The sequence below is a fragment of the Desmodus rotundus genome, chromosome 4 (assembly GCF_022682495.2).
Source record: "Desmodus rotundus isolate HL8 chromosome 4, HLdesRot8A.1, whole genome shotgun sequence".
Lineage (NCBI taxonomy): Eukaryota > Metazoa > Chordata > Mammalia > Chiroptera > Phyllostomidae > Desmodus > Desmodus rotundus.
The window spans coordinates 142,225,462-142,248,309 of NC_071390.1; the positions used below are offsets into that span (position 1 = coordinate 142,225,462).

At 32.9% G+C, this 22,848-nt stretch overlaps 1 protein-coding gene across 1 annotated transcript in view; it reads right to left on the reverse strand.

Annotated features, from left to right (window-relative positions):
• Positions 1-22,848, reverse strand: part of DNAJC1 (DnaJ heat shock protein family (Hsp40) member C1) — a 226,999-nt gene that overhangs the window by 161,062 nt on the left and 43,089 nt on the right. The gene's annotated exons all lie outside the window — the stretch shown is intronic.

Here is a 22,848-nt window from a genome sequence, read left to right on the forward strand (position 1 = left end):
GGAGAAGCCAAAGAACTTATATGTACAACCCGTGGACATGAACCAAGGGTGGGGGAAAAATGCTGTAGGGAGGGGGTTACAGAGCAGAAGGGGATAAAGAACAGAAAAAATTGGCACAACTGTAATAGTATAATAAATAAAATATACTTAAAAAAATTAATACCATTTCCCTTAAGATCAGGAAAAAGACAGGATGTTCACTTTCACCACTCTTATTCAACACAGCCATTGCAATTGGACAAGAAAAGAAGAAATAAAAGGCATCCAAATAAAAAAAGAGGAAGTAAAAACTGTCTTTATTTGCAGTTGACATATTGTAAATAGAAAACCCTAAAGACTCCACCGAAGAACTACTAGATCTAATAAATGTAACTGTGTCAACAGTAAAAAAGTTAAAAAAACTGAAAAATAAATTAAAAATCAATCAATAAATAAACATAAAAAATAATTTTAAAATGGAGAAGGAGGCAAAGAAGGTGAGGTGTGAAGCAATAGCCATTATTTGATTTTGATCCATTTGTAGATAAACACAGGTTCTATTATCATCTTTGAATATGAGAAGGTAACTACTATACAACATAAAAGCGCACCAAAATGTCCAAATTAACAACAAAAAAATTTTGCTAAGCTAACAACAAGTAAAAAAAGTATCATGAATATTACAGAAAAAATAAAGAGTAAAATCAAACATTGTTTTTCAATAAGTTTAAAAATATATTGAATTTCCTTATCAAAATATAAATGATCATCAAACTGTATTAAAAATAAAACCCAAAAGACTGAAAACAAAGAGATGAGCAAAGACAAAAGTAAACATAAAAAAGCAAGAGTGTTGACATTAATATCATAAAAGGGGGAATTTAAAGTCAAAAGCATGTAACAGGACAAACAGTGGCAATAGGTAATAATAAAAGATATAACCCATTGAAAAATTTAAAAAGTCATAAACCTTTATGCTCCAAACCAACCAACATCCATACATACAACTCCTAAATATGAGGACTTCATAAAAACAATCATGGTAGGAGATTTTAATGTATCTTTTATAAAATTTAACACATCAAGTAAACTAAAAATAAGCACAGCTACAGAGAAATAAAAGCTGAAATTACATACTACCTAGAAATTAATGAAAAAGTATTTTACATCAAAATGTATCAGAGCTAAGGCTCTACTTAAGGGAAATACATGCAACTTTAAATGATATTAATAATGAGATAAACTAAAAATGAATAAATGAAGTGCCCAGACTAAGAAAGGAGAAAAAGAACAAATACACAAAAGAAAACAGTAAGAAAGAATGTGTAAAAAAACATGAAAGCTGAAAGTGATGAAACAGAAAAGGAAAAAGCCAGTTCTTTGGAAAGATGAAAAAAGAAACTCATAGACACAGACAGACAACAGTATGGCGGTTACCCGAGGGAAGGGGAGGGGGAGTAGTAAAAGGTAAAGGGGGCAAAAATATAGTGATGGAAGATGATGCGACTTTGGGTGGTGGGCACATAATGCAATATTCAGATTATGAATCATAAAAAAAATGTGCACTTGAAACCTATTATGACTCTGTTAACCAATGTCACCCCATGAATGTAATCAAATTTAAGAAGACCTAAGGGGGAAAAATGTACCAGACACGAAGTGCTTCAGTAGTCACTTAAAACCTCAGTTTTCATTTCTTGAAAATGGTCACATGTCAACTTTACCTTCTCTGCCTTTGCCTGCTACACTTTGCAATAGTAGAGCCAAATGATCTCATCTGAAAGCTCAGCTCAGACAAATTCTAGATGTAACATAGAAAACATTTAAAATCTATTGTTCATCTAATCCAGTTTCCTTTACGAGGTTTTTTCCTACTGCGGTTCTCACCTTGGTCTTGGCAGTTTTTTAAAGACAGTTGCCCTGCCCTTGAATGTCAGCTTGAAGGATAGTCCACAAAGCCCACAGCTGAACTTCTTAGGTGAAGTTAACTGACTTATTGCTGAATGGATTGGTCCAGTTTCTCACTGGTATGTCTTTAGTAAGTGACATAGCAGTGAGAAAACACTATAGTAAGAAAAGTGTTAAAGGTGGCTACAGTCAACAAAAGCACTGGTTTCAAATCCACACCGTAACAACGGAAAAAAATGGATAAGCACCCATGGCTACAAAGAAAAAAGGCAAAAGCGGAAAGTACAGCCTCCATTTGATTTTCATCTTCCAAAACTGGCCAAAGCTATATTATATACAGAATACTTTCTGTAGTACAAGTGAGTTTGTGAAATGTAGTTATTAGCTTTCCACACTATGTGCAGTAAAGTACATTGGAAGGAAGGAATAAAAGTTAAAACCAATCCACTACATTTACCAGATAGAAGGTTTGTTTTCTCATATTATCCTCCAATTTTAATAAACAAGTTCTTACAGCATTTTTAAAAATGGGTAATTTGCAAAATAAAAGTGCAAACCAGGAAGTGCAATGGAATGATATTGAATGCTTTTCTTTAGTTCTCTGAAACTGACTGACTGTTTCAGGAAAAAATCTTTATCTTAATATAAAGAGACATGTAATATCCAGCTACATTTTTCCTTTTTTTTTCCCAAGGATTGTCAAGATGAGTTTTTAAATTATTCATAGTACGGAATTTAAATCCTTTGAAGACAGAGACCAATTCTTTCAATTTATGTTTTTTTAAGTTCCCACTGAAAAGCATAAGTAACACTGCTTCCCCGAATTTGATCCTTCTCACTCTTTCTTTCTAGGAAAATGGCACAATTATCTACTGAGTAACCTAAGCTAAAAATCGAAGAGTAAACCTCAATTATTTTCTTTCCTTTAGTCTTCCTATATAATTTGCCACCAACCCAAACACTCCCATGATCCCAGTACAAGCCACCTATTCTTGGCCGTCTATGGGATTCTGTTCAAAGTATACCTATCCACATGTCACGACTCCTCTGCAGACAAAGTAGACACTCAGTCCAACTTCTTCTGTCTAGTCCAGCATTGTCCAAAAGAACTTTATGCAATGATGGAAATGTTCTGGATCTGCACTGTCCAATCTGGCAGCTGCTAGCTCCATGTGGCTATTGAGCACTTGAGAGGTGGACAGCATGATGCAATGCTAAATTTTAAATTTTACTTAATTTTAGCTCATTTAAATTTAAATAGCCACATGTGGCTAGTGGCTACTACATTCGACAATGCATTTCTAGAGCACATTCCCATATTATAGAAGCTAGTAAGCAAAAACCTACAAGTGATTTGGATTTGGCCAGAAAGATGCACACTAATAGAGAATGCATAAATGAGGCAAAGGCCACATCTGTTGGCAAACAAGGTTTTTCTGTGGCAGTGTTAGAGGAGGTCCTAATATTCAACCACTAGCTTCACGGGTGTTGGGCACTCCTTTCAGTGGGGAGGTGTAGTTCTGGACCTGGCAGCAGCTGCAGTGACTAAATGATCATGGTAGTTTGCTGATTACGGTGCCTTCCTAACTGCAGCAATCATAGCATGGTTCAAGTAAGAGATATTAGGTAAGTCTAGGGTAACTACAGGGGAGAATTACAGTATTGCAGAATAGCTATGAGTTTATTTAATAAATGTCATTAGGAAAATTTCTATTGATAGATTAGATTGCAGGGAAGGGTATAAATGATAGGTGAAATATAGGTGTCAGACTAGCACAAGGATGGAGACTGGTGCCATTAGCAGAAATAGGGAACACTGGAAGAGAACTGGAAGGGCAGAAAAGACCATGGGTTTGCCAAGCAGACAGTACCTTTGAAAGAGCCGAGTGGAATTGTCAGTTAAGCATCTGGATACAGCTCTGAAGCTCAAAAAAAGTAGTTTGTGCTAGACGTGTAAATTTAGAAGCTATTGGTACACAAAGAAAAAAATCAACCATAGGCATGAATAAGATGGCTTAAAAAAGAAAGTATGGAGTTGTATGATATGAACACCTAAATGAGTATGAGGAATGTAAATAATTAATGGCAGAGAACCAGAGGTAGGTAGAAAATTAGAGAGTATAGCTTTATTCCAAGAATAAAAGAATCATCAGCAGTATCAATACTGTCACTGTTAGGTAAAATAAGCACTGTATTGACTAGATTTGCTAGTTATAGGTAAGAATATTACACAGAAATACATAATACTTTAAAAGATATATAGTTAATATCTAAATGGCCAACAGACATGAAAAAATATTCAATTTCATTAATCATTGCAGAAAAACAAATTAAAGTCACAGTGAGATACCACTACATACATACCAGAATTGTCAAAATAAAAAATATACTGTTTTTAATCGATGTAAAGTGAAGATTATTAAAAGACTTTCTCTTTATAAAAAAGATAACACCAAGTGTTTACAAGGATATGGAGTAGCTTTACCACCAATGCATTGCTAGAATGAGTATAAACCTAGCACAATCACTTGAAAACCGGCATTATCTCCTTAAGCTGAATTTTATGTATATAAAATTTTATATAAGTTAAATTGCTGTATCATAGGATATACATACAGCAATTTCATTCCTAGGTACAACAGAAATGCATACATATGCCCAAGAATGTTTATAGAAGCACTGTTCATTATAGCTCCAAATTAGAAACAGCCTAAATATCCATCAACAGTAGGATGGATAAATAGAGATATATTCATACAAACATAGTGACAAATATGAGTGAACTTTTACTCTATTCAATATGGATGAATTTCAGGAACACAAAGTTGAGCAAAACGAGCAAAACAACAAGGGTTATGTATTATATGATCCTGTGTACATGATTTTTTTTTAAGAAAAACTAATTCATGATATTAGAACACAGAATAACAGTTGTCCTTTAGGAGAGATAATCAAGAGGGAGCACAACTGAGGAGGGACTATGGAGTGCTGGTTATCACTGTATTTCTTGACCTTGGCAATGATACAGATTCAGTTGTGAAAATTCATCCAACTATATACCTAAGACTTTTGCATTTTTCTTTTTGTCCCCTTTTTATTGAATTTTTTAGGGTTACACTGGTTAACAAAATTAAAGAGGCTTCAGGTGCACAATTCCACAACACATCACCTGTACACTGTATTGTGTGTTTACCACCGCAAGTCAAGTCTCCTTCCATCACCATTTATCCCTTCACCCTCAACTTCCCTCTACCCGCTCCCACAAGCAGTCACCACACTGTTGTCCATGTCCATGATTTTCTTTTATTCTCAATCCCTCTTCCCACCCCACACCAGCAAATAGCTGTCAGCCTACAGCTGTCAGCCTACTTTCTATTTCTGAGTCTGTCTCTGTCTTGCTTGTTAGTTCAGTGTGTTCATTAGATTCCACATGAGTGAAATCATATGGTACTTCTCTTTCTTTGGCTTACTTCACTTAGCATAACGCTCTCAAGGCCCATCCATGTTGTTGCAAAGGGTGGTAAGACTTCCTTCTTTTTTATGGTCAAGTAGTATTCCATTCAGTAAATGTGTCACACTTTTTTTTTTTTAAAGATTTTTTATTTATTTATTTTCAGAGAGAGGGCAAAGGAGGGAGAAAGAGAGGGAGAGAAACATCAATTGGTTGCCTCTCACATGCCCCCAGCGGGGGCCTGGCCCACAACCCAGGCACATGCCCCGACTGGGAGTCGAACTGGCGACTGCTCAGTTCACAGGCAAGCACCCAATCCACTGAGCCACACCAGCCAGGGCATGTATCACACTTTTTTATTCACTCATCTGCTGATGGACACTTGGCTTTCAACTCTTGGCTACTGTAAATGATGCTGCAATGAACATAGGGGTGCATATATTCTTTCAAATTAGTGTTTTGGGTTCCTTCAGATATATTCCCAGAAGTGGAAAACTGGGTCATAAGGCAATTCCATTTTTAATTTTTTTTTTAAGTAACTCTATACTGCTTTCCACAGTAGCTGCACTAATCTGCATTCCAACCAACAGTGCATGAGGGTTCCCTTTCCTCCACATCCGCACCAACACTTGCTGTTTGTTGATTTATTGATGATAGCCATTCTGACAGATATGAGGTGATATCGTATTGTGGTTTAATTTGCATTTCTCTGATCAGAGACATTGAACATCTCTTCATATGTCTATTAGCCATCTGTATGTCCTCTTTGGAGAAGTGTTTATTCAGGTCCTTTGCTCACTTCTTAATTGGATTGTTTCTTTTTTTTGGTGTTGAGTTTTATAAGTTCTTTATAAATTTTGGATATTAACCCCTTATCAGATGTATCATTGTGAATATGTTTTCCCATTCAGTGGGTTGTCTTTTCATTTTGTTGATGATTTGCTTTGCTGTGCAAAAACTTTTCAGTTTGATGTAATCCTGTTTATTTTTTCTTTTGTTTCCCTTGACAGAGGCAATATATCAGAAAAAAAATATTTTTATAAGTGCATTTTTCTAAATGTATGAATTTGTACATTTCAATAAAAATGTTACTTCAGAAAACTGTATATCTCTTAAAATACTCTAGTGGATTAGAAAATTAAATATATAACCTCAAAATTAAAGCAACTCTCTTCCAAAGAAGAAACTAAAATACAAAAAATATTACATACAAAATAAACAAAAACTTCTTGTCAACCAGCTTCTGTCCACAGGATCATGTGGTCTTCCTTCCTTTGCCTATCCTGAATAAACAAAAAAGAAATGAAACCTCATATACAGCCTTCCAAGAGAGAAAACCATGTGGCATGAAAAAGGCCTGATTTATTCCTCCTCTTTGCTCCGTGGTTAGTTTTAAACCTTAAGCAGAGAGAACATTTGCAATAATTTCACTTCCCTGTTACAGGGTAGGTCTAATTTCTGTGATTTAAGAAGCAAATCAGCAATTAATAAAATAAGATCAATATCAGAGTATACACTTTGACACTGCATATCTTTTCAATGCATTTTAGTATCTCCTGAAGACATGAATTTTAGAAGACTTATTTCCTTAGGGGAGTTTTATTATACAATAGCTGCTTATAGATCATTTCAGGATTATTATTGCTCTAGGAAGTGCTTGATAGTTCTTATTTCTGAAAAATAATCTGAAGTATTTTCCTTTATATTTGTCACACTTGACCAACTTTTTCATCAAATTATAATGTCATGAGTTAAGTCCACCTCAGCAGAGATCACAAAACAAACAAGGCAAATATAGGTTATTTAAATTCTAAATTCTGTATCATCATAAAGGTTTACAGGACTGATTAACCTAATTTTGTGTTAGAAAGCAATTACTTGTTGAAACAAGGATATTCAAAACAGAATAGGACATAATGCTTATGAATCTGGAAATGATTTTAGTCATTTACCAAATCAGTTAAAAGTAGAGAGAAAGAAATCTATGCCCAAATATATATATATATACATATATATAGAGAGAGATTATTTCAACAATTTATTCTGTTTCTAATACATCGGTATCAAAAGGGAAAATATTTGTACCTTCATTCTTAAACTGGTTTCAAAGAATTGGTACCTGGCCAGGATAGGTTTGAGAAATTATGGCAATAGTCGAAGTACAACAGAAGATGATTGTGAAAGACAAGAACGAAGTTCTTCAGTGTTATGTAGACAGAGAAGAGTTTAACAGGGAGTCTAATGTGACCTGGGAAGCAAGGTAAAAGCAATTGCATGTAGAAGTCTCTACAAGATTGAAGAATTTAGTAATGCTGGTTACCAAACAAATGTTCATTGCAATGAACAATTTAAGAGTCATTATCTGAAGCCTCACAAAGATGACATAACATAATGGTTACCGAACATTTTGTAGCATGTTTTACCAATAATACGTGTTTGTTTATTTATAAGTAATATAGTTGTATGGCAGTACTAACATAAAATTTGGAGCACAGGTAGTTCCAGGAAAAATCTTAAGGAGGTCATGAAAGGAATATATAATCAGGTTATTATCCTATCTATGTGATTATAAATCAACATATGATAGTTAGCAAACAAGTTAAATGAGCATAATGTTACCTCCATCCTACCTAATAAATACACAATCATCTAAATTCAGTGTCCTGGAGTAAAAATAACTTAGAACAAGGAACACATAATAAAAATTACCAAGTCTGAAGCTCAGTTAAGAATTATTCTTGTGGATCAATATGTATTTTTACCTTTGTAGACTACCATGGATAAAACTATATGACATGAAAAGTTGGACTAAGAACATTTGTAGCACAGAATACTTATTTAAGCAAAACCGAAAGCAAATTTGAATAAAGTCAACCTAGTCTTTTAACACTGATCTTCAAGCAAAGTAACACACAAATATGCAACCAGGTTAAAAGTATACTGTGTATTATTCCATAAAACTCCATTTCCCCTTAACACTCCCAATTACCAAGGTAATCCTAAAGGTTTACAAGACTGATTAACCTAATTTTGTGTTAGAAAGCAATCACTTGTTGAAACAAGGATATTCAAAACAGAATATAGGACATAACGCTTGTGAATCTGGAAATGATTTTAGTCATTTACCAAATCAGTTAAAAGTAGAGAAAGAAAAAAATCTATGCCCAAATATATACGGAGATTATTTCAACAATTTATTCCTGGTTCTAATACATCGGTATCAAAAGGGAAAATATTTGCACTTTCATTCTTAAACTGGTTAGGGTTATTTTACTTCCCTTTTTAGAATCTTACTTATTTCTGGTTTTTTGTGAGTTTTGTTTTGAAGCAGTAGACAGAAAAAAATAGATAAGAAAAACCCAAATATATACCCAAATTAAAAAACATTTAAGGTGAGCAGATTTACAGATGTAACTGGTAGAGTCTGACCTCACACAGGGACAGAAACAATTTCTTTGAGCTATTCTTCTGAATTAGTTAAATGTGTTTTAGTGACATCGCTCTCCTAGAACATCTCCAATTGGGAGGGAGTGGAGAATAAAGCTGAGATAAGTGGCAAGTATTTTAAAGAAGAGGTGCTCTTAACTTGTCCTAAGCTTCTTTTGAACTTTAATTCCTAATGTACACTACACATCACCAAACACAATTTGCCTGGAGTTAGAATTTTCCATATTAATTCCATCAATACTGATTTAAAGATCCTTGTGATATTATATCTAAGTGCTTCTTATATTCAACATTTTGCCATTTATGTTGTTTCTAAAACTATTTTCTGACATTTTCGAAAAGTAAATATACAGAACTTCAAATATTCATAGTTACAGACTTGAACATTAAAGACTATAAGTTGGTAAGGAAATAAGGACTGGTTAATACTACTATTTTTATTACATCCTATTTCTTTGAATCATGACATTAGAGATAACTGAGAAATCAAACTAGTTCTTCAAAAGTTAAACACACTTTTACCCCAACACAGAATAGATCTATTTTTAAATTTATACTTAAAACAACAAAGCAAACCTGTGGATATTATTGATTAAAATCACAATTAGATCAATAGGAAACAATTGATAAGCTAAAAAAATTTTAAATGATCGTAATTAGTTATATTTACAGTTCCCTATCTGAATAACTTAGGCTCACTTTGCTAACCGTAACATACAGTTCTGTGAGGCTACATTGTTTTATAGTAAACTCTATTAAAGCAATCTGATTAAAAAAATTAGGTCAAATTAATTTTTAAAAGGTAAATGAGAACTTACATTAATAACAAAATACTCTCCTTCAAAAACCTCAAGGTAATTATATGCATATATGTAGTAATCATCTGCACATAATAAATCAGGAAGAGAAACTACTATACACAAAGAAAAGCACCCATGATCAAGAAGTCAGGAATTCAGATGAGAAAGCTTCCTTAATCCTCTACTCTGAAGTCTCTGAACTCATGACTATTTTAAATGCAAAAGAGCAAACCAAGCAAGCTTTCTAAACAGTAAATATTAATTAAAGTAAGAAATGTGCTAGGACATCTACATTAATGAAAGGATATCTAAATTTAAATGTCCCACCCCATAACTCAAGTCCATGAACAAAAACTAAGGGTCAGAATTTATAGACAAGGGACTCAAAATTCTTAAATTTACTGGCCAATTTAAGTTTCACTGTGCATTTCAATTCTTATTATTCTGGAACTACGTCATTTTATATGTTATAAAATATTTAAATATTGTGTATGTAAGTAATCATTTAAGTGTACTCTTAATTTATAGATAAACCTTGATATATCAAGATTTTTGTTATAGAAAAATTAAGTCATGGCTTTTCATATCAAAACATCAGACCCATTAGTTTTAAACGCAGTGTTTATGCTAGCCTGTAAGAAAATCAACTTTATGAAATAACCCTAAAAGTTATTTCATTAGGTTTGTTAAATATACATAATACATGTTTATTCTGCATATCTAACAAAGTCTAAGATGGATACTTAAATACTTAAATATTTCAATTTCAGTATTTTATTAAACCAATCTATACATCAGGTCTAGGACAAAAGTTTAAATCATAAACTGTAGGTTACAGTAACATGAAGTTGTGGATTTAATTCACATACATTTATTTTCATAATACGACCGTATCATGGTATGTATTCTGTTTTCTGTTCACAAGTCATCTTCAGTTATGGGATTTTACTTAGCTATTAAGTATACTTTGATGCTACATTTCCTAATGTTTACATTGCCACTATTTCTTACTGATAATCATCCTCAATGTGTCATGAAATATACATTACAGACATATGTATTATAATGATATTCAGATAATATATAATTTCCTTTACAGACTTTATGTACACTTTGCCTCACTAAATGACTTTATTACTAAGTCAACCTTGATTAATAAGCTACTAATTCATATTGAAGTTTCTTTTTAAAACATCAACTAATTTTTAAGTATCAATGATTTTGAAGATACATATACAACTACAATTTTTGCAGACAATCACACTTATATTTGGATACAAATTTGCTTCATAAATCAAAACTACTTCACTTAAAAGTATTAACAAATTTGACATTTGAAAGTAAATCAAAATAAACCTTTACAGTAAAAATTGTATCTATGTTACTTACACTAATATGACATTTCACTTAGTGTAATTTACCTTCATAAAAACTGAATATGGGAGACTAAATTCAGAGGGTTTGTTCATTTGGTACATTTTGCTTTTTAGTTTAAAAAGTCATGCTGTTATCAGAGAAGTAATTATATTCCTTCCTGCTTAATAATGAAAATTTTAGGAAAAGGGGATGCATCTAGGGTCAGGGACAACCCCAAGGAATCATTTGTGTAGTATAACTTTGTAAAAAGACTTCGTTTCAAAAAATTGAGCTTTGGTAAAGTATTAATGTTTCAATAGCTACTTAGGTGGTCTGATGATATAAGATAAAGTGAAACAAATTATTTTACTAAATATAATTTATTTTTTAAAGTAAAATAAAATAGGAATTCAACACTACAATAAATGAAAATAATAAAAACTTTATTGAAACAAAATAACTAGAGAGCCAAACTGTTTTTCTACCCACTGTATAATCAGATTTTAGATAGTACTGAAAGCTATTCAATATTAATGTAAAATCAAATCATGAACACAAGTGAAAATATCATATTCGAACACATATTTAATGGGATACAGAGCTGTCCAGCTACATTGTAAGACTTGACGAACGTCATCCGTACTCTTCAGAGTCTGTATTGACAGCAGTAGCAGTGTCAGTGCTTCCTCTGGTCTATTCATAAAATACTTTGACAAATCCAAAGGTTTTTATTAAGTACTATAATAAATGCTACAGATTTCCTTGGGCTTATTTTATTTTCAGCATACAGTTTAATAAAAATCTGTTAGCGAGACTGCATTTCAGGAAAATCTATCTTACAAAAAGAAGAGAAACTTAGCTGTCCTTTTCTACTTGAATGATTTTTGTCTTACTGATAAATGGTGACTTTTACTGTTAATGATATTTAAGGTATTAATGCTGAACTTGAGTAAAATAAATAAAACTGTGTTAAGCCAACAGAAATGCATTATTGCAAATTTCGGTGCTAATACCAACAAAGTAATCTAAATAAACTTTAAGTACTAGAGATGATATTACCCAATGCCAACTGAATAAAAAGAAGCTGCAACTCAGCAACGTCAGGTAAAACAGGATTTTTCCTCCACCAAATTAAATACAGTTTTAGACTTCTTTGTAATTAATTACAGCTGCATGCTTTATTCTTTTTCCCTACAAAAAAAGTTTAACCTGTAAAATTAACTAGATATATAACCAATTTCTTCATAGGGCAAATGCTTCAGAGAAATGGAGAGTGTTTCAGTTTCCCTTTGTCAAGAGAGATTTCTCAAATTACAATTGAAGTTGAAACTTAACCATAATGATTGATTTATTGATTTAATTATTTGAGAGGTTTTATGTGATTTTAGAGAGAGGGGAAGGGAGGAAGAGAGGGAGAGAAACAGTGACCTGTTGCCTCTCACACACCCCCAACTGGGGATGTGGCCAGCAACCCAGGCATGTGCCCTAGCAGGGAATCAAACAGGTGACCTTTCTGTTTGCCCAGCCCACTGAGCCACATCAGCCAGGGTATTACCATAATGATTTTAAATAAATTTATTTAATTAGTAACTACTATTACAAAGTTACTATTTATAGATATTCATAGAAGCACGATTTTTTGATTTGCAGTATGCTTATCTCTGAGAAACAGTGTATCCAAGTCCATTTCATTATGAAATTGAAAGCTAATTTAATGCAATTATATTGGTTTAGGAGGATTTAGTAATAAAAGGAGACACTTGCAAAATTATGAGGTGTTAAAAAAAGAGAAAATAAAATGTACATGTGGAATGTAAAAACAATAAAAACCCCAACAAAACAAAATAAAAAAACAAACAAAAACAAAGAGATGTTGCTGAAATGTGTTTCTTTCTTACTGGCGTCCCAAAGCTTACTGAGGTAAAAAAAAATAAAGCAAAACATGACTTTCTGGGAGATTGCGACTCCTGAGGTGGATTAACAATCAAATTAAGCTGCAAAATAGCTGACTTCATATACAACCTGAAAGGAATTTGCTTAGCCAAAAAGAAAATCAGCTGTGGTTAACACTATCATTAAATGTAATTATAAAAAGTTACCAGCAATTACTCTGTTTCAGGGAGCTTTATGTCTCAATAGAGAATAAGTAAAAATTTTATTCAAGAAAGTAAAAAAAAAAAACGTAAAACCACTGCAAACCATTTTTCATGCTTCTTATATGATTCTCCAGTTACATATTCTCTTTCGATATAATACAATTATTACCTCATGTCAATATAAAACCAAATATTACTGATGGTTTCTAACATTTTGAGTGTAAAAAATACCAATTATAAACCAATAGCACATACTTATTAAAATGCTTTGTAACACATCAAAATTAATACAGGTAATGTAGAAAGGTAAAACAATTTCTTGTTTTGAGTTTTCTTGTTATTCTAAAAGAAGTAGAAACTAAAATGAACAGTATACTGAAAACATTAATATCTGGGTTTTTTTTCCCCTAATAAAAAAGACAACCTCACTTTGATAGGGAGTAATAACAGACTCTAACTGACTATAAAAGAAAAGCATTTCTGATGAGAATAAGAGTACTACTTAAAGAATGTCTATGTTCTTTAAAAGAATATTTGGCATAAAATTTCCTAAATATTAGTTAATTTAATTTTATTTTTTTTTAAATTGGGGAAATGAATTGGAAAAATATCTGTATTCTTAAGAACTGAAATATTAAATAAAAAGAGGCATAACAATTAACAATATAGATGATGTTTAAAAAAGGTGCAATATTGATTTTAAGCACCTGGTTTCTTATTAATAAAATGTCTTTTACTAGCTTGTTAGAGATGCAAGTTCATTCTAACCTTTTAAGTAAAAGGCTAAAACTTTTAACATACTTTCAACAAATGTTAACAATGAAATAGAAATTTAAGATACTAAATAACCAGTTTTCAAATTATTGGTGGACTTGGTGAATTAATCTCCCTAATTACAATTGGCATAAATTGATCCTTAAATATTATTTTTAAAATATCCATTTTGGGTTCAATACATTATGTAAAACAATAAAGAGCATATATTTGGGAAGATAAAGCAAATGTTCTCCCTTAAAAAGTACTGAAGCTCCATCTAGAGGCTTTCCCCCCTATTACTGTCACTTGCAATATAAGTAATGTCATCTAGAAATGTGAATAATATTAAAATGTCAGAGATTTCTTTTGTATCTACGCTTTTGTTATTCATAATGAGTTCTTTCCCTAACCTTCTTTGGGTAGCTCCAGCTCCATCACTGCCATCATGTGGTAAAAAACTAAAACTGAACTTAAAAAAAAAGGCAGGAAGAAAGCAAAGAAAGAAAAAGAAATCGATGTATTCTACACCACTTAGACACCATGTTTTCTTTGGTACAAGTAATGGGTTTTTTTCTTGTGTCATTTATTATGTTAGTCAAATCACAGAGAAATAAATCTGCCCACTGTTTCTAGAAAACAGCAACACCGCTGTAAATCTGTTTTTCTGAATATTTTTATATTTGCAAGGTATATAAAAATATTTTGAATTAAATCATTATTTAGTTTAATTATACATTTAATATAAGGACAGTTCATTAATTACTTCACTGCTAAGGACAGCAGTAAGAAACACAAATAATTAAGATCAATTTTATAGTACATTGAAACGGTTATTAAAAGAAGAAACAAAACCATGATGTGACTAAAATTAAGTGTCTTCTGTTACCTCTAAAAATAACCTCAATTTTAATAAACTGAACAGTCATTATACACCCAGGTGTAGTCAAAGCAATGCCTCTCCAAAATGTCTTCATCAGCCTATGAATGGAGAAAGGTCAGAATAAAAATTTTTAACGCTGAGGAAAGCAAAAGGAAAATAACAATGAGGAAACAAGTCTGGAATTCAATTCAAATCAAAATTACTTAATGTCTTCCCTTTTTGTTAGGAACACATACTTCCTGAATTATGTTCCAAGAGTTAGGACTTCCAAGGAAACAAAAACTACAACTACAGAACCGAGGGGAGAAGACCAATGAAAGAATGTCTCAGTTCAAGGGATGCTGCTCTGTGAGATGCATCATCATTCACAACATATTTTAAACAAGTAATTGATGTATGAAATAGTATGTAGGACTACAGTTAACATAGTAAGTCTCATAATCTTAACTTAGTAAAATTTATAAAATTTTCCCACATAATTTGAGGGAAATTCAAATTATGGGACTAATGAGAATTTTAGAATGCTCTGAATTTATTCTTTTGATTAGTTTTTAATGTAACTGAGGCACTTGTTTACCAATCAGAAGAGAAACTGAAAAATTTGTAACTTTGATTGTTGCATGAAGTCCATGTTAAATTAACAACAAAATAGCTGGCACTTACTGAGTTGCTAATTTAGGAGCCAAGCACTATTCATTTTGAATGTTTAAATAAATAGTCTCTCAACAACTCTATAACATAGGTAGTATCAATATTATATAGATAAGGAAACTGAAGCACAAAGAGGTTAAATAACCACCCACAGTCACACAGTAAGTGATAGGGCTGAAATGTCAACATAACAATGGCCTGGGTAGTCCTCCCTCTTAACCACTCTCTTATCAGGCAGATTTTCTCAACCTTGGAGCATTTTGGACCAGATATATTATTGGGGATGGGGTGCGGGGGGGAGTGCTAGCCCATGCATTGTAGGATGTTTAGCATCACCCCTGAACTCTGCACAGATGCCCTTAGCATCACCCCACCCTACCCCAAGTAGTAATAACCAAAATATATCTCCAGACATTCCTGAATTTCTGTTGTAATATTGCAGAAACAAATGATTAATTTATCTGAAATTATTTTTCCCCAATTTTAAGTGTTTACCACAATTCAGAAATTTAATAAAGCTATTATAAAATAATATTCAGGGGATGACATGTCATATAATTAAAAACCATAATATGAAGGGCAAACTTCATAATGCAAGGTTTATGTAGGCAAGGATGAAAACAGTAGGCAATCATGAAAGTATAAAGATATGCAAATTTCAACCAAATTGATGAAATTAGTTACCTCTGGCAAATGGGGCTGAAGGAAAAAGTATGAGAATATCACCTTTTACTTTCTGTATTTTTGTATCGTATCAATTTTTTTCAAACAACATATTGGTTTTTTAGAATCCAAATTTGAGGGAAAATTTTTTCTTTGGACATTAGTATTTTAGTTATGCTTATTAAGTAAGCTGTTTTCACTGGTTTTCCCACGTTTTTCCTGATACACGTTATTATAGGAAATATACCAAATTCATGATAAAAATAATTGCCCAATTAGACAAAAATATTAATTAGCTAGTTAACCATGGTTTTGAAAGCCAGCAAACTGAATAATAATTAAGTGGATGCTAGAGGTGTATATATTTCAAGAGCTGCTTAAAGATGTATATAAAGTGGGTGTAAATTTTTCTTTTCAAACAATTCTTATTTCTTGAATTCTTTGCAATAACTTTAACTACATACATCTTGCCAATCCCCAATTATAGAAGATTTCTTTTCAATTACTCTGATTATTTTAGAAAACCTTTAAAGCGCAGAGTGAAAGGGCTCCTCTATTAACTTTAAATACTCTCATTGTCACCTTTATTTCTTTTCCTCAATTTTCCTACTTGTTTTAACGTTGTAAATTAAATTGTACATATTACATTGTATCCCTTTTTCAGTCAATATATGTAACAATTTTTGACTTTGTTTCATACATTTAATAGGGTGATGTGTATGTTTGTTCACTGTTTACGTTAATAGTTTCATTTAGTTAATTTAGTGTAACCTACTTATTCTCTGTTGATTCTTGCAGTGATTTTGTACTATATCAACTTGAAGGTTAAATTTTTTTTTTTACCTTTTTACCTTCTCTATCCTCACTGCCTTAATTTAGGATCTGATTTTTTTTTTCTTTTCAGTTGTTTAGTCTCTTAATACTTTTACTTTCTATTAGCTATATAAGTAACATTAAATAAATATATACATCTCCTTATAAAAATTTAAATGAAATGGATAAAACATTCCCTCTCAAGCCCCACTCCCCCAATAGAAATAACTCTAGTTATCAGTTTGGTGTAAACACTTGTAGACCTCCTTTTTCTTTTTTAATGCATTTACCTTCATATGTGTATATATAAAAATGTTCCACTTTATGTTATAGCATCATTAAACAAAGTACATTCCTTGTATTAAATCATGACTGCAGAATTAATGCTTGCTTCTGTACATTCACATATTTCTTTACCAGGCTTTATTGTAATATTTTCATATAAGATATGCTACTTAACACTAGTTTTACCAAGAATCTGGCTTATTATGGGAAGCAATTAATTGTGAATACCATTGTGTAAAACACTATTTTAACACATAAAATATAAAAATATGGACCTAAAACTAAAACTATAATTGGATTTAGAAGTTTAACCAAAATATTCTCCATATAATATTAAAACATTAATCAGAATGACAAACAAGGGTTTTGTTTTCTCTCTGCTGCACTCTTATTTTATAATACCTTTACTGAAATATAATTTACAAACCACAAAAGTCACCTATTTTAAGTGTAAACAGTTTTTTAATAAATTTATAAAGTGGTACACAATATTATCAAAATCCAATTTTAGACTAGTTCCAACACTCCAGAAAGGTCTCTCAAGCCCTTCTCTGTAAAAGATGTGCTTTTTCTAGACACTTCATAATAATAAAAAAAAATAAGGTTTTCTGATATATTTAAGTGTCAAATTTAGCAGCAAAAATTTTTGGATTTTTTTTGCATAAGGATTTTGCTGTTGAAGTTCTTTCTAAAAGTTATTAACATGATTTGCTCATTTGGTAAGGACAGTATGAATATATCTAAACTCTTTCTTCCTTCTTTTCCTCCCTCCTTTTTTCCCTTCCTTTCCTGTGGACTTTCACTTTTGCATTTACTGATCATCACTCTCACCAGCCCACAGTTTTTCAGTATATGTAGACTCAGAGGGTATAAGAAATGGGCCTTTCTATACTGACTCCAGTACATTCCTAATAGTTTAATGAAAAACAAAACAGAAATCTAACATATGAATGTATCATCCTTGAGATGTTTTAGTTTCTCCTGAAAGTGAAATGTATTTTGAACTAGTGATGAGGAATCCATTTAACAAAGGTTTTCTAATATCTGGAATTCTACCTTCAAATGGAATTCTATCTTCAAAAATAATTCAACCTTCCAAAAACTTCTATTATTACTTTTGACTAGACTTTCACTTATAGTTCACATCCAATTCACTAGAAAATCCTGAAAGTTCTATTATCAAGAGTACACTCAGAATCTGAACACTAACACCTCCACCATTACCACAGCGGTGCAAGCCGACACCCTTTTTTGCATGGATCATTACAAAGTCTCCTAACACATCTCCCGACTTCAGCCCTTGCCTACCTCCCCCAACAATCTGTTTTCAGCACAGCAGGCAGAATAAACAAAAAACAGATCCAGTCAAAAACCTCAAACAGCTTTCCATTTCACTCACGTCAAAAGTGAAAGCCCTTATTGGTTATCTAAGAATTACAGTTAACATCTTAATCTAATAACCTAATTTAACTTATAACAACCTACATAAGCGCTGAGAAATAACCAAAAAATATTTTTTTTTAAAAAGGAATAAAGTGGGATGCTACAGAGCAATCACCTAAATATAGAAACAAGCAGTAATGGAGAAACTGAGAAACAAAAACATGTTAAGATACAGAAAACAAATAGTACAACAGGACAATCACAGAATAGGGAAGATATTTGCAAATCACATATCTGATAAGGGGTTAATAATACCCAGAGTACATAAAGAACTAATACAACAACAATAAAAAGACAAACAATCCTGTTAAAAAATGAGCAAAAGACTTGAAGACATTACTCCAAAGAAGATATACACATGGCCAGTAAGTACAGAAATGCTCAGCACCACTAATAGAGAAATGTAAATCAAAACCATAATAGACACTACTTCTGAATTACTCAAGTGACTATAATTTTAAAAATGGAAAATAGTTCATGGACAACAGTGTGGTGATTGCTGGGGGGAGAGGGGTATAAAGGGACTAAAAGGTTATGAAAAAATACAATAAAGATTAAATTAGAAAGAAAAAATAAAAATAGTAAGTATAGGCAAGGACAGAGAGAAACTAAAATCTGTATACATTGCCAGTGAGAAAGTAAAATGGTGCAGCCACTGTGGGAAACAGTATGACAGTTCCTTAAAAGTTAAACACTGTATCGCGATATGATCAGAAATTCCACTTCTCATGAGCTGCTCTTGGTTGGGGCCATCCCAGACCTAAGGCAGGAAGATGGTGGCTACAAAGACAACAAAAAAAGTCACTGGAGTCAATCAATCAACTCTAGGCTCCAACTTGTTATGAAAAGTAGACAGAATGTGCTGGGGACAAGGAGACTCTGAAGATGATCAGATAAGACAAAGCAAAACCAGTCATCCTCCCAGCAACTGTCCAGCCTTGAAGAATTCTTTTTTTTTTTTTTTTTTTTTTAAGAATTCTGAAATACAGTATTAGGCCATGTTAGCCAAGACTGGGGTCCATAACTACAATAATATTGAACTGAACAGAGTATGGAAAATACTACAGAGTATGCACACTGGCTATCCTTGATCCAGGTGATTCTTCTTCTTCTTTTATTTAATTATAAAGATTTTATTTATTTTTAGAAAGAGAGGGGAAAGGAGGGAGAATGAGAGGGAGGGATGCATCCATTGGTTGCCTTTGGCACACCCCCCACTAGGGACCTGGCTCACAACCCAGGCATGTGCCCTGATCAGGAATCAAACCAGTGACTTTTGGTTTGCAGGCTGACACTCAATCCACTGAGCCACACCAGCCAGGGCTGATACACATGATTCTGATATCATTAGAAGCATGCCAAAAAACCAAACTGGTGAAAAGTAAACCATGCAAAATTTTTATTTAATAAAACTGGCCAGAGCTTGGTTTTTTTTTTTTTAAAGTGAAAGCAGGAACTCAAACAAATATTAATATACCAATATCTATAGCAGCATTATTCACAATAGCCAAAAGGTAGAAAACAACCCAAGTTCACCAACAGATGCAATGTGGTATATGCACGAGGTTGCCCAGAAAAAGTCCAACCATTGTTAATATAACGAGAACAGTTTGTGAGACATGATATAACCTGGCAGCCAAGGAAAGTGGACTGGAATGTGCATATGTAAACAATGACGACTTTGTTGTACTAACCAGTGGAGGTGGTAGACACCACTGAGTGAGCATGTGTACTGTGTGGCTGTCACAACAAAATGACTGAGTAGAGCAATGAATCTGTATCAAATTTTGCATTAAGCTTGAGCATTCCTCTGTGGAAACTTGGATAATTCAGAAGGCCACAGCTATGGGCAACGGGTGATTGGCAGCTTCATCACCAAAACACACCTGCTCATGCATCACGTCTTGTGCAGAGTTTTTAGCAAAATATCAAATCACTCAGGTGGCTCAGCCCCCCTACAGCCCAGACTTCTGGTTTTTCACAAAACTAAAATCACCTTTGAAAGTGACAAGATTTCAGACCTTTGATGAGATTCAGGAAAATATGACGGGACAGCTGATGGTGATTAGGAGAACTGTGTGAGGTCCCAACATGTCTACTTTGAAAGGGATTGAGGCGTTATTGTCCTACGCACAATGTTTTTTGTATCTTGTAGCTTTTCAATAAATGTCTAAATTTTTCATATTACATGGCTGGATACCTTCTAGACAGACCTCATATGCAATGAAATTATTGAGATTTAAAAAGGAAAGAAATTCTGACACATGTTACAGCATGGATGAACCTTAAAAACATTAGGCTAAGTATGATTCCATTTCTATGAGTTACCTAGAATAGGCAAATCTGTAGAGACAGAAAATAGATTAGAGGTTACTAGGGGCTGGGGGAAGGAGAGAAGTTATGGTTTAATGGTACAGAGTTTCAGTTTGAGATAATGAAATAATTTTGGAAACAAATGGTTGTACTACATTGTGAGTGTACTTAATTGCCACTGACTTGTACACTTACAAATGGTTTAAATAGTAAACTTTTTGTTATACATATTTTACCATGCTCTTTTAAAAAGCCAAAGTCCTTATAATCACATTAAAACCTCCAAAGTCCTTAATATGGCCAATAAAGTCTCTCTCTGATCTTATCTCCAACCACTCTTCCTCTGCTTTTCCATGTTCACTGCTCCTTGACCATCCTTAACAAATGGGGCAAGTCCTGCTCAGAACATTTGAACTTGCTAATCTCTTTGCCTGAAATGATCTTCCCCCTCATCTTCAGGGCTCACACCCTTCCTCCTTTGGGTCTATTTCAAGTACCACCTTTCAGTAACTAAGGGGCTTCCTGACTACCCCACGTAAAACTAGAACCTCTCCTCCAAAACTTCCTACCCATCTTCTCTGCTTTATTTTTCTCCAGGGCATTTAAACTATCTGGGATAATACCTATATTTCACTTACTTATTATCACTCTCTTCCACCAGAATGTAAATACCCTAAGGGCAGGAATTTTGCCTGTTTTGTTCAATGCTGTGTCTCTAAAATAGTGCCAGGCACACAGCGAGGAGTCAGTAAGTCAGTGCTGGATAAATGAACAGTGAATTATTCTAATCACCAATATACGACTATTGATCAATTACTACAACTTGCCACTTCATAAACCTTCCTCAAAATTGAAGAGGGCTCTAATTTTACTCTTAAGTCTATTCTAGCCATTTAGGCTGCAATTAAAGCCTGCTACTTTATTATTTTTTTAATGTGCTATGTTTAAATTAGGTTTTGCCATGGCATTATTTTTACAGTATCTCTCAGATATACTTCAGCCTTACTGAAGTATAGTTTACATATAATTCACTTATTTTACATGTAAAATTTAATAAATTCAAAAAACAAATTCAAAAATAAATATAAAGTTTAATAAATAAGTTTAAATGTAAAATTCAATGAATAAATGTGCAACCATTACCACACTGCATTTTAGAATACTATGACCCCAAGAGTTCCCTCACTCATTGGCAGTCAATCCCCACTCTGACCCCCCAACTCAAGGCAAGTACCTTTTTACTTTGTGTCTCTTTAGTTTTACCTTTTCTAGAAATTTCCTATAATAGAATCATTCAATATGCAGTCTTATGTGTCTGGCTTCATTCACTTAGTATGATGTTTTGAAGTTAAGCCATGTTGTTACATGTATCTGTCATATTCTCATTCTCTCTCATTTTCTTTCTCTCTCTCCCCCTCTCTCTGTCTCTCTCCCCTGCTGAGCAGTATTCCAGCCTTATTGTATTTCAAGCACTTTCTTACTTTGTCACACCAGTGTCTCCGCCCTGGAATTTACCATTTCTCCAGGTAACCCTGTTTTTTTAATTTACTTATTTAGTTTTTATTTCAATTTTCTTTTTCATTTACAGAAGAACTAAAATTAATCTTTTTCAAATCTGTCTTGTCTATTCTTTAAAAGGCATTAGTTAGGATACAGGCTAAACTCCTGTAACAAAGAGATCCTAAAATACAGTTGCTTAAATAAGACAGAAGATTGTTTCCTTCTCATGTAATAGTCTAGAAATAAGCAGTGTATAGCTGGAGGCGCAACTCAACACAAACTCCAATCTCTGTGTCTAAATTCTGCTGTCTGGAGATTTCATCAACAATCAGTACACAAGAAAGAAGTAGTCAGGTGGAACCACACAGGCATTCCTTCTGCAGGCAAGCCACAGAAGTGCCACACATAACTTCCCTTAGTAATCTATTGTCTGAACATTAATACAGGCAACACAAGCTGTAAGGGAAGTTGGCAATGTAATTTATGGTTGGCAGCTATATACCATGG